Here is a 9,504-nt window from a genome sequence, read left to right on the forward strand (position 1 = left end):
AATAGCCCACTCCTAACTATTGGTATTATTTCAGTTTTACTTCGCTAAACATCATACTTTCATTGAATTTATATCTGCTAAATGGAACGTTTCACATTTGAGACAAACATGAGGTGTGATGAAATAAGCTCATTTGCAAATATTTACATGCTTTTAATTATAAAAGACTCCTGTACGCAAAACAAATACGATACTTAGTACTCAAGCTCCTCGATGCATCTTCGTTTCTTTGCGTCGCGGAATGTGTGTACGACGGAGTTGTTGGTAATGCTGTACATCTGAAGATATTGACGCAAGCATCAGGTGTGATGAGATCAGCTAACTTGGGCAAGTTGTATATTTTGAAGCACCGGTGTCGATTCGGATTTTTTTTGCGTGGGCCACTGCCCCCCCCCCTCCACCCCCTATCGGTAGTCCCCATCTGCGGTTTGCCCCTCCCCCCACCCCAACCTTCTGGAACCTAAGTATGAACATGCAGAACATTCAAAGCAAGTGCTCGAAAGTATGTTGAATCTTGAGGTATATAATAGTTGTTTCAGTGGTAAAAGCAACAGAGGAAGTGCAAACTGCTATGCAAGTTTAAGTTCAGTGCAGCAGACAGAGAAAGTCGAACTTTTAGAGCTCCGCGTTCGTACCACATATGCTGGAGCATTTGTTGTTTTTGCTGCTTCCGAATTTTATATTTCCACAATGAATATGTCTCGCTACTTCTAGTCTAGTTTTTGTGTTACTGCATTATCGTTTTAACATAATTTAGCGCTGTCTCAAGCTCCATGGGCTGCAACCAGCTGCGTTCGCTGTTATATTCTGCCCACGACGTGTCATCGAGAGATAAATTACGCCGGTCGATTATAAGCACCCAAAGCATACTTTTTACTAGCCGCCATGTTGGAAAGAATCCTTGAAATCTGCCGACATCCAATTCGACGCGGACATTGAATGGACATTTACGAAAACCTAACAATCGAAACCGTACGACTTAACCGACAGCGGTAAGCGTCCGATAATGGTCTGCAAAACAACATTGGGCGCTTCAAACATGCCTATCGTGAATGATGCGCTGCAGCCCGTGACCCGCCTGGCGGCTACCTGCCGGGGGCTTCCCTGGCAGCCTTTAATAGTCACACACATCAAAATACCCCATTTACTCCCGAAACCATACACCGGTCCAACAACGTCTAAACACGCATAGCGCCGATCCTACATCGATTACCGAAAGCTGGTTTCGACCTTTCAAACCGAACAAAATGATAATGAAGCCCGATGCCAGCTTATCCCGCCGAGGTAGGGAGAATGCGTCGGAGCTAGAGTATAGTTTCTTATTCATCTAAGAATGTCTCTAGCTCCCTAACTTTGAGAAGAAAGTTAGCCAAATTGGAGATGTCTGTTTCTTGCATATTTTGGGGGCGGGGCAGGCCATTTTCCCTGCTCAGTGACCCAAAGCTGTTTTGCGAAACTGCACCTCTGCGATGGAGGCTCCATGACCGTCACACGCGACGGATTCACTATCACAGTATCTCAACGCTCAGCCCACAGCACCGTTGCAAAGTGGAAAGCTTCGGAGTCAAGAGAGTTCTATTAGCCTAGCCAAGAGGCAGGTGAATCAAAATCGCCGTGAGGTGATTGGTTGCTTACGCCAACCACTTGGCGGTATCACAATTTTCAAGGATTTCAACCGCATTGAAGACGAATTGAAAACTGAATCGTGCTCTCGTGCTGCACATTGCACACAAACATGAAGCCGAATAAAATACATTGATATCTACATAGCTGTAACTTAGGGTTTAGGAGCTACTCTGTTTCTAATACATGCATCTGAAAACATTAATTCGGCGCAAAAATCCGCAAAATATGAATACGTTGTTCAAAATACCAAAACTCCAGAACGTACATCATCGACACAATAGTGACAAAAGAGGATCGAACAAACCGATAGCAAGTTTCGCCTTGTCCCGAAGAAGGGAAGGGTCTCATAAAGGCCCAATTTCCTGACGGAAAAGGAAGGGTTTCACAAGTAATCACTTTAGTAAATCGGAAGGAGATCGAATATGTAAAACAGCCGGCCTATGTTTGCCCAAGGGCGTGAATCATTGCTCAGAATTGACTGGTGAAACAAATCATATTGAAAGTATTGAGCCTGCTCTCGTGCAGTGTCCATAACACCAAGCGGCGTTGTCTGCTGCAGACAGGGGGGGGGGGGGGGGGTAAAAGGTGTCAGCTTGGTTGATAAGGTCAGCGATAGGAACGTTTATTTTCGCGCAAAGCTTGGTGCCAAACATGCTTTTGACAGAAAACTTGGGTGACGTACACGACAAAATCATACAGCGCACACCGCACAACCCAGCATGATGCCTCCACACTTTACCTCCATGGTGATACATTTCGTCACACAACCCAAGGAAATTTTTCCTTAGGACTCTCCATCACACCGCACCATGACATCTTTGTTAACACGCGCTAAGGTGGGGGTCATATTGGACCCTTCCGAAGGTTTTCCCAGAATGGTTTCCGAACGGCAGAACGAGACCGCGCCAAATTTTGCATAGCTGTAGACAACTGAATAGCGGATCGTTTGGTATCACCAAGTTAGATTTATCTTGTAAGGTCGCTGATCCATAGCAGGTCAAAGTCAGGCCATGGTTTCAGATAAGTCAATTTCTGGGAATCGTTTAATCTGGTGCAACAACGGAGTATTAGACGAAATCATATATCTCTAAGATGTTTTCTTAGTTAACGCAAATATTGAATGGGAAAATTGTGTTGACCTAAGGTCAGGTATAAAGGTCAGACGAAGGTCAAAACCAACCTGCTTTATTACTCTATGGCTAGCAGTATGGGATAGTTGCTGGTGCTCATTCGGGATTTATTGACAGCAGAAACCGCATCATACAATTTCCATTGACTTTTTAGAGGTCAGAATTGGTCATTGACCTGACGAAAAAGACCCGGGTCAGCATTCTTTTCTAGAAACGTACTGCCTGGCGTAATCTTTGTCGCTTATTTAAATACAAAACCCAGAGCAGCCTTGTATGATTTTGGTCACCGTCACCTTCAAAAGGTTAAACAAGGTCACTGGCCTTAACTGAGCATGTGGCCATTTTGCTTGAAAGCAGTTATCTAGGTTAGGAGGGCACTTTGGAGACCAACCTGGAATTATACCTTGTTTGACCTTATTTGACCCGAAGGTCATGACCTAGGAACCTAAAACTTAGATCAAAGTGAGGTGAGTTGACGTACAGGTCAGCACACCCTGTACATTTTGTACCTCTAGCTCTCTTAGTTTCCGTGATCTCGGGGGGGGGGGTCCAACTGACCCCCCCGACCCGAGCGAAGGATATCTAGCCAGCCACCCGGGCGCGCGTTAAGTTTCATCCCACCCCTGCGACAAAACTATTCAGTGCTTTTCGTAAAGCCCGGTCGGTCGGCCAATTCGCTGCTTTTTTCGATCCGACTCTCAGTCCCCCAAACTAGACAATATAAAATGCTAAACAAATATCTAGATGTGGGGATTCACCTTTTGCCGCAAGGGCATGTTTCAATCGTTGCGATGCGATTCATATGAGGTGCGCGATGACTTGCAACCATTGGGACTTTGCAACTGGCTTTCGCACTGTAGTGTCATGGACACCTGCGTATGGTTTAATCTTTTGTGCCTAAAAACGGATACTTTTGAGAGCCACTTGGTGACAAAATTACGGAAATAAAAAAATTACGACAGACCATTCCAGCAAGACGAAACTCAAAGCTTAGTATTGGTTTGTACTCGTTAACGCTTGCAGCGTGAGCTTGTGTACAGCACATGTCGAAACGTTAACGTTTCGCTGTATGAGCAAGTTGAGCTGCAAGATGCTGCCTAATAGGGCAACTTTAATCAAGATAATTTCAAGCAGGTGACACAAGTATGCTACAAACTATACTACATCAGTGCTGACGCCACAGATTAGAGGTGACACAACACTTTGACCCTGAGATTAGTGCTTTTCACAGATTTTTCAGCCAAGATTCACTTCACATAACAAGCAGAATGAAATGCAAAATAACTAGGCTAATAACTAGTCGTAAGAATCGTGGCTGGCAGCAGAATCTTGTGGCGAGGGTGATCAGTATGCTGTACAGCGTTTTAAAGCTTCGTGCCATTTGAGACAGATGAGCTCGGATGCTTGCTGCACGGCAATGATTTGAGTTCAGTGCAAGGCTGTGCGATGCCGTTGGTTGTGTTTATGTCGTGAGAAGCTGACTGTCTTGAAGAACTTACTAGTCGTCCGATTTTTAAAGGGGTAGTGCGGCTTTTCTAAAGATCTACCAGGGCCTGGTAATAGCGTTAAAAGCCATGCTAATCTAGGAGGCATGTCGTTTGTGGATACCCGAACTGTAGCTTCAGGGGTCAATGGAGGACATTGGAGCAACACATGTCAAGGATCCACGGCTTCTTACTGCTGAGAGCAACAGCAGCTCTCAGATAAGATGCCGAACATCGCTGGGTGTGGACCCTCACACTGCTCGCACAACTCAGGGCCTAGCGTTCTGACCGGGCTGTGGACAGGCGCGAGAACAAAACTCTTTTTAATTGAACTACATTGTATGTAGAGCTGAAGGAAGCTGATAGAGGTGTTCAAAATGTCGTTTGCGTCCTGCTAATGCGAGTCTTGCATGTCTTCCGCAATAATTCTTGGGGTCGTGTTAGGAAGTGCTAGGCCTGACCTTGCGCTTAAGGCTGCAATGCAGCACTGTAGGTCATGACCTTGGGGTCAAATAAGTTCAACAAGTTTGAAATATAGATTGGTCTACAAAGTGCCTCCATAACCTTTATATATATATATATATATATATATATATATATCTCTCTCTCTCTCTCTCTCCTCTCTCTCTCTCTGTTCTAAGCAAATCGCAAACGTTCATTTTTTAAGGTCAGTGACATGCTTGTAATCAGTGTAAGACCAGTGACCTTCCGAAGTTCATGGCGACTAAAATCGTACAAGACTGCTTATACTTTTGCTTTTGATTATGTCTGTCAAAGATTACACCAGGCTGTATGTTCCTAAAAACAAAACCGTCACCTGGGCCATTTCAGGTCAGTGACCTGTTGACCTTAAATAAGTCAATGAAGGGTTATAATACGGTTACTGTTTCGAACACAATGTGTGATCAACACATTTGAAATGAGCACCAGAAGCTACCCCGCACAGTAAGCCGTAGGAGAAATGAAACGGGCTGATTTGACCTTGGTCTGACCTTTGTACCTGACCCTAGGCCAATGGAATTTGTTCGTTCAATTGTTGTGTTGCCTCAGAAAGTATCTCAGAGGTGCATGGCTTCGTCTAACACTCAGTCGTTGCATTAAATCGAACGATTCCCCTTGAAATAGACTTGCTGAATCCATGGTCTGACTGTGACCTGCAGCAGGTCAGCAATTTTGCAAAGCTTAGCATGTGTTTGCGGAAAGCTCCCATAGAGCTAGGTCACGACCCAGGCAAGCACCATGGGCTCTGTGGTCATGTGATGATTGTGCGTGTGGATTAGTGTTTTTTACTTCATAAACAAACATCAAAACTGCACAAAAACACGTACGACTTTGCTTTATTAAAAAAGATTTTTAGAGGTTGACTTTTGACCTAGCCTAGGGCACTTGTCTTGGTAGGGCAAAGCTTCAAATTTTCGCAAAAGATGCCAAATTGATAGGTGAAGAACTACTGACAATTTTGTGCTGCTGCGAGCATTTATTTTTTATCTGTGCTCCAAATCAGTCGAGGGAACTCACCTTCCCCTGCGGCCGGGCACGGGTTGGCTGGAGGAGTGCGCTCTGACGGCGTCAAATTGTCGTCTTATTAGTTGCATTCGCGGTGGAGAAGCAAAGTGCAGGACTGTATATCGCAGGCATAAACGCGAGAATGCAGTTTTTATTTGGTATGCATTACCACTCACAGCTAAGCATGGTTGTTTGTTCATCACGCTTAGGCGTTTTTGTGTTATATATTTAAGCTTTTGTGAGTTGGGCAGCACTGTCTTAACTTAGGTGCATACCTTTAACAGAAGTTGTGTGTTTATTTTATTCCGGTCAAAAACCGGGATGGGAAATCTCGGTGAAAACCATAGATCGGCTGCATCATGCCCTAACGCTTTTTTGAAATAATAAAATGAAAATGAAATTATGAATATGATGTGAAAATTATGAAATATAATGAAAGCTATGAATGAAATGAGGTAAAAAATGAAATGAATATTGAATGAAAGCTATGAATAAAATGAAAATGAAATGAAAATTAAAAAGAAAAAACGTCTTTCATTTTAATGCCCACCTCAGGTCGCGCCAGTTCCCAGGTCATCCATCAGAGGCATCAGGCTGTGAGTCGGCGCCACTGACTGCCATGAGCCGCCGCACGTTTATTGTGACTAGAGACAGAACATTCTGAGACGCACCTCATCCTATCGCGACACGAGCAATCGCTGCTCCCCTGCGGATGAAACGAGCGATCCCTGCTCCTCTGCGGCCTGACAGAAGCAGCTGCGAGGCACAGAGTGGTAGGACGCGGACCCTCGCTGAAACCTCAACTGAGATTCCACTAAGACCTCCACTGGAACCTCAGCTGAGACCCTCACTGGTGCCTCCGCTGGGACCTTAGGCGGACCTTAGCTGCTACCTCAGGTTGGAGCCTCACGTGGAACCTCGCTGGGACTTCACTGGGAACTCAGCCGCGATCTCAGGTGGAACTTTCACTGGGACCACAATGGATCCTCAGCTGGGACCTCCGCTGGTGCGGTCGGCTTGAGCCCCTGGTGTTGTGTCACGGGGAATCTTAGCCAGGAGCTTAACGCGAACCGGCTGGCGGCCCCGGGCCGTATCACAGCACATCGGGACACACTACAATAAATACTGGGCGAGCGGACGCTCACCAGGCACATCACATAAGCATTGGTCGCCAACAGAGGCGTGGGGCCATCTTACCACAGGGAAGGTCGGAGGGCTTGGGTACGCTCCAGAAAAGCTGCCCGAACTTGGAGAGACTCCTTAACTTCGGATTCCGGAGGGTTTAGTACTTCCCGGAGGTTCTAGTAGCTGGCGGGAACGCCGTGCTGCTCACTGGGTGCGCTGCTGGTCTGTAAGAGGGGTAGGGCAGCCGGTGCACTGCTGATCTTGTAAGGATAGGCAGCCGGTGCCCTGCTGGTCTTGTAGAAGGGGTAGGCGGCGGGCGCCGCGGTGCTGGCTGGCGCTCCGTGCTGCTTACTGGGTGCGCTGCTGGTCTTGTACGAGGGGTAGGCAACAGGCGATGCGGTGCTGGTCGGCGCTCCATGCTGCTCACTGGGTGCAGCTGCTGGGTCTTGGTAAGAGGGATAGGAAGCCGGTGCGCTGCTGGTCTTGTACGAGGGGTAGGCGACGGGCGCCGCAATGCTGGCCGGCGCTCCGTGCTGCTCACTGGGTGCGTTGCTGGTCTTGTACAAGGGGTAGGCAACAGGCGATGCGGTGCGGGTCGGCGCTCCATGCTGCTCACTGGGTGCGCTGCTGGTCTTGTAAGAGGGATAGGAAGCCGGTGTGCTGCTGGTCTTGTACGAGGGGTAGGCGACGGGCGCCGCAGTGCTGGCCGGCGCTCCGTGCTGCTCACTGGGTGCGTTGCTGGTCTTGTACGAGGGGTAGGCGACGGGCGCCGCAGTGCTGCCGGCGCTCCGTGCTGCTCACTGGGTGCGCTGCTGGTCTCGTAAGAGGGATAGGAAGCCGGTGGCGCTGCTGGTCTTGTACGAAGGGTAGGGCGGCGGACGCTGCGGTGCTGGCCGGCGCCCCGTACTCCTCAGAGGGCGCCGTCGTCGACTTCGCGTAGCTCTTGGCTAGAAGGCGCTGTACGTGCGCGGTCGGCATACGTAGGGGCGGGACCTGAGGGGCGCGAGTACCGGCCTGCCTCGCGCCAGGAAGTAGCTCTGATTGCTGGGCGCCTGCTCTGCTGAGGGCGCGAGTAAGTCGCCTGAGCGGCGCGAGTAGGTCTGCTGGGGACGCGAGTAGGTCTGCTGGGGCTTGGCAGCGGGCCTGGGGGCGTAGCCCTGCTGAGGCCGGGAGTAGCTCTGCTGGGGCTGGGCGCTGCTCTGCTGGGCCGAGAGTAACTCTGCTGGGGCTGGGCGCTGCTCTGCTGGGCCGGGAGTAGCTCTGCTGGGGGCGCGAGAAGGTCTGCTGGAGGCGCGAGTTGGTCTGCTGCTGCCTGGTAGCGGGCCTGGGGGCGTAGCCCTGCTGGGGTCTTGCGGCGGGCTTGGGAGCGTAGCCCTGCTGGGGCCCGGCAGTAGGCCTGAGGGCGTAGCCCTGCTGAGGCCCGGCAGCGGGCCTGAGGGCGTAGCCCTGCTGGGGCCTGGCAGCGGGCCTGGGGGCGTAGGCCTGCTGGGACTTGGTGGGCGTCAGCGCGGCCTGGTAGTCGCCCTGCGCTTGGTAGCCGCCCTGCTTGGCGTTGGGATACTGGGCCTCGCCCTGGTAGCTGACCTCGGCCACGTAGCCGGCGTCGCCCTGCACGGTGTAGGTCACAGTCTGGACGCGGCCGTCGGGCAGCGCCACCGAATAAGAGCCCTCAGTGTCGTAGCCGTCCCTAATCTCCTTGTGGTTATACTGGTTGTAGTCCTCGTCCACGCTCCACTCGAACGAGTACCGCGCAGGGCCGCTCTGCGAACGAGTCGCGTTTGAGCCGTGCGTGCTGGCTGCTGCACACACTTCCCTATTGCCCAAATGTGTGCTGAATAATGAGTGAACGAATACAAAGCTACAAAATACGAATATTTGTAACAATAAAAATAATTGTAAAAGGATGGATAATCGGGGCGATCACAAGAATGACATGAATGTTTTAATTATATTATAAATATGAATAAGTAACTGCACGACTGTGTACGAATACAGCGCAAGTCCGGGCTTTGACCACTCAAAACTGTTCACAACTTCACCATGTAAAACATTACAATGTTGATAAAATAGAAAAGGAGGCTAAACGCGACAAACAACTGACCTTCGAAATCATGGGTACAGGTCATTTGACTATCTCGCTTAATCAAAGTTGGACAAAGACAAAATCAAATTACCTCCTCCTGATAGCCGGTTCCCTTTAGGGCGGGAGCTTCGCTGTACCTGGGAGCTGCTGCGGGCTTAAAGCTAGGGGCGGGAGCGGGCTGGTAGCTGGGGCGGAAGCAGGCTGGTACTGTGGCCGGTGTGGGGGCGGAGCGATAGCTGGGCCTCCGTGGGGACGGGGCGGTAGCTCGGGAGGGAGCGGGCTGGTAGCTGGGGCGGGAGCGGCTGGTAGCTAGGGGCGGGAGCGGGCTGGTAGCTAGGGGCGGGAGCGGGCTGGTAGCTGGGGCTGGGAGCGGGCTGGTAGCTAGGGGCGGGAGCGGGCTGGTAGCTGGGGCTGGGAGCGGGCTGGTAGCTGGGGGAGGGAGCGGGCTGGTAGCTAGGGGCGGGAGCGGGCTGGTAGCTGGGGCGGGAGCGGGCTGGTAGCTGGGGGAGGAGCGGGCTGGTAGCTAGGGCGGGAGCGGGCTGGTAGCTGG

The sequence above is a fragment of the Pollicipes pollicipes genome, unplaced genomic scaffold (assembly GCF_011947565.3).
Source record: "Pollicipes pollicipes isolate AB1234 unplaced genomic scaffold, Ppol_2.1 Scaffold_4002;HRSCAF=4701_pilon_pilon_pilon, whole genome shotgun sequence".
Lineage (NCBI taxonomy): Eukaryota > Metazoa > Arthropoda > Thecostraca > Pollicipedomorpha > Pollicipedidae > Pollicipes > Pollicipes pollicipes.